Source organism: Microtus ochrogaster, chromosome 7 (assembly GCF_000317375.1).
Source record: "Microtus ochrogaster isolate Prairie Vole_2 chromosome 7, MicOch1.0, whole genome shotgun sequence".
NCBI lineage: Eukaryota > Metazoa > Chordata > Mammalia > Rodentia > Cricetidae > Microtus > Microtus ochrogaster.
This window is the reverse complement of record NC_022014.1, coordinates 31008346-31012688: the sequence shown is the minus strand read 5'-3', so window position 1 is coordinate 31012688 and position 4343 is coordinate 31008346.

Sequence of the window (4343 nt, the reverse complement as noted above, 5' to 3'; positions counted from 1 at the left end):
CCCCAATGTGACCCTATGGCTAGTCAAGAAACAAATACATGCTATTTCTCTTTGCCAGAACTGCAGCACACAACGCCTGACTGTGCTCTATGTGCTACCATACAGTTAGTGAGCTTTGGACAGGGGGCTGGAGATTGAAACACACAAAGACACACAGACAGAGAGACAGAAACACGGACCTCTAGTCACTGGTAAGAAGCCCCTTATTCAATAGCACCACGGACGCTTATATACCTACCCAACACAGTCGGGTGGGCCAACAGGTGAAAACCTTATCCTCTGATCCTCAAGGCCAAGGCAACACGTGCTCGTGAAGCAGAGCTGGTAAACAACTTTGATGCAGCTTTCAGTAACTCAAATCAGAAGGAAAGTAAAGATCTCTAGCAGGGAAAAGCAGCTGGAGGCCAGGACTCCAAATGGTCCCAACAAGAACACAGATACTGCCACATGTCAGTTCTTCAGTGTATTACAATTTTCTCTTTACATATCTATTCCCTCTTATTGATTGTAAATCTGTTTTATGAGTCTATATAAGGACTGCTCCTTATATCTCCAACATCTAAATTAATGGCTGACAATTATATGTAATATGTATATATATAATTGCATATATAAAGCTCAACCCACACACATAACCAAATAGCCTTCTAAAAAATAGTTTTATGGGAAAATAATACGCTCATAATTAAGAACACGAACTCTTACACAGAAAATCTGCCCATTTTGGTTTGGATGTAAAAGGGATAATTTTACATTTGTGTTATAGAGTTGGTCCCGACCTAGGGGCACTACTGATAGTGTTTGGGTCATGAGGACACCGTCCTCATCAATCGGCTAGTTAATGAGTTCATACATGAATGGGCTACTGGAGGATGGGTCCTTGTGGAATAAACAAATGACTTGGTGTGTGTGTGACTTTGAATGGTCGCAGAACGCTCAGTGGTCCCATCTCAGAGACAGCCAGGATGGAGAGACAAAAACCACACTGGCCATTTTAACCTGGAAGCTCTCTGTCCTTGGCTAACCCATCAGTGAATTTTAGCAGGTGTCTACAATGCCACAGGCACAGCGCCATTTCTCCTGCATGAAGGAATTTAGAATTCCAGTGGGGCCCAGGGCTTGAAGACCTGGCCCACAGCCAGAATCTACACCAGCAGACAAGGTAGTGTCCAGGCAAACAGATGCTCTGTACAAGGAGTGGATCTTTCGCTGGAACCCATCCTGACCCTTGGTGACCTTCCCCACCAGAGGTCAGGGGACTCAAGAGGAAGAGTCCTGTGGCACTCTTTCCAGATGCCAAAAAGGATACAGCTGTCCAAAGGTGACAGGGTAAGAATCGGCAAGGTTCACAGCTTAAGAGAGGGAAGGAGCCAATGGTTGTCAGCATAATTTGTTATTGGGCCCTCATGCCCATCCCCCCCCCTGGATGACCCATGTCTCCCAGAGACAATGATGCTAGCTGTGCTTCTGTGAGCTCCCTGGGGAACCGCAGCTGGTAGCTCTTCTTAGAAGGACATCTTTGGAGCCCAGGAAAACAATAGCAAGTCTGGAAAATGAGTCCAGAACCAGGTTTGCTCATGAAACATTTCGACACCTCAAACACAAAGAGCGTGTGTATAGCGCCCTGAATGTGTAACACCATTGGGGCTGAGACAGTCACAGAAAAACTTCAGTCTTGGGTGCATTGGGCAAGAAAGATCAGACTGGAAAATTGTTCAATTTTCTTAAGATTAAAGGACATCTCGAGGACCCATGGGGAATGAACAAAAATATATCTGTTGCTCTCTTTAGTGGCATTGCCTCAGGTAGGTGGGGCAGGAGGAGCCAGGGTGATTTGGGGTTGTTCCATGAAGCGAGGGAGGAAGGTGGAAGGAAAGAAGATGGCCGAATTAAAACAAGAGACGCAAGGAGGACAGTCTGCGAGAATTTAGACCGATTCTTCAGCATCCACTCGATTCTCCCTCTTCACTGGCTTGTTCTATTTCATTTTCTCATTTCAACTATAAAATTATTTTGGTGTAAATTGTCTGATAAAAGGGGACAGATACTCGTGTACCCATTACTCAGACTTAACACAAGTACCCGCTATGGCTGCCACTCCTCTCCCTTTATGAGAAAAGAAAGAAATGAGATGTAAGATGAACAGCTAGTGCCTCCTCCCCCACCCTTCCTTGTCGCCCTCTCCGCAGCAGCACCTGGGAACCTCGGGCATTCTGCTTTGCCCTACTGAACATGGTTGTCCCTGTAGCTGTTTCCAAAACCACACAAACCTTATCTCAAAAACAAAAAAAATCACAGGAATGAAACCACCTAATATTGTCTCTCAAAAGAGAAAAGACCATTTCCTTTCTGCATTTTTATTGGGTTAAAGTACATCACATGATTGTCCCTTCCTACCCGTCTCAAGTGCACAGGTCAGTGGCATCAAGGACATGAGTGCAGCCATCTCCACCGTTCATCCCAGAAGGTCATCCTCTCCCCCAGGTGGAACCCTGTGCCCATTAAACTCTAGTCCACCCTCTCCTCAGCCCCTGGCAGTCAGGACCAGTCTTCTGTCTCCAGGAATTTGGCCGCACTGGGGACCTCGCATAAGTGAGGTCATGCAGTATTTGTGTTTTGTGACCAGTTTGTTTCACATAAGAGAATGTCCTCAAGGTGCGCCCATGTTGTGTGTGTGTCACCTTCCTCCCCCGTTGTTTAAAAAAAAAGAAAAAGGATAAATAAGATTTCAGACAATTAATTTTGTCCAACACCAGTCTGACCCAGTGACCCAGAGTAACTCGTCCAAACATCCCAGTCCATCCAGCCACAGTCTCTCCCTCTCTGCCAGCCATCCACCCTGTGTGAAGGCCTCCACAGATGGGGCGCGCATTTCTAAGAGGGAATCCGTGAGAGGCAGTTTGTACAAGTCCAGTTTTATTTCCAGGAAGAAGGAAAATAGTCAAGCTAGTCAACCCTGCCGTCAGCCTAGAAACCATGCATGTGAGGCTAAGGGTAACGTGGTTTAGAACAGCAGATACATACACATTGCATACATACACATGAAGGTATTCATATCATCCCTCATCCTTCACCTGTGACCTCCTAGAATACACCGCATCTCAAAGACCTGCAGAAGGTAGCATTTCTTATGTTCATAATGATGACACCCGTCCTTCTGCCAAACATGTCCAGTGTCCTCAGGAGTGGTTCTGCACCAGAGAAAGACCTGCCAGGAAGGAGAGACAGAAACAGTCTTCATGATAGACCAGACTTAGTCAAAGTGCTAACCACTGCCCATGTCTTATACCCTGATCCTCCACAGTGGCGCTCTGAGGATGATGGAGCATCCCTAGCCAAGACACTCTGGAGCGGAGATGTTTCTGTCTGGTTTTTAGATTTTTCATTTGTTTGTTTTAATATTTGCACGAATAAAATGAGGTGTCTTGGGAAAGGGACCCAAGCCAAACATGAAACTCCTGTTTTATGTGACCCTTATACACACAGCATGAGTTCATGCTGTCATTTAAATCATGTCATGTATGAAACAGAGCATCACAGATGAGTATTCCCGCCCATTGTATCACATTAACACGAAAGGTTTTGAATTCGCAGTGTCCGATCTCTGCATTAGGACTGCTCTGCTTGTGTTGACTTTCTGTACTGTATCACATTCCCCACTTCCAAAGAAAGGCATGAAATGTAGCAGGCTGAAGTCTGGCTCCTAGCAGGCCACCATCCATCTCCCTCCCTCCTCACCCTCTCCAGGTGGAACCAGCATGGTGCAGGGCACTTGACTTTCTATGTGGACAAATGAAGGGGTCAGAGAGTCAGGAAGGAAGGTGCCAAGGGGCACTATGTTCTGATTCCCTGACAAACAGTGTATACTGAAGCTTCAAAGCTGGGTGTGACTTCTGCATGGGACAAAGAGGAGAGAATGGCAGAGAAGAGGGTTCTTCTCCCACCCAGGTTTTCCAGGATGGTCCCAAATGCTCAAGTATCTAAACTACTCAGTTTTTGTTCTTGACACTTGGGTTAGAACATGTAAATCCCAAGTTGGTGTACGGCTCAGCAGTAGAGGGCTCATCTAGCATGCTCAAGATTTCCATGCCAGTGTGACAAAAATAAAGGGAAAAAGAACCCCACAATTTCAAAGCTCAGCAAACTGTCTTCTTCCCACAAAGGGTGGTAAAGCAGATACTTGGAGGGCTTCCCAGTGAACTGAAGAATGCATATTGGCTGATAAACTCCACATCTGTCCTGCAGTGGTTAAGTTAAAGAAAGAACGCCCTCCTGACAAGCAGTGAACTGATGCTGTCACCGACACAACAGGGGTACCCTGGGAACCCCCCCCCCCCCGCCTA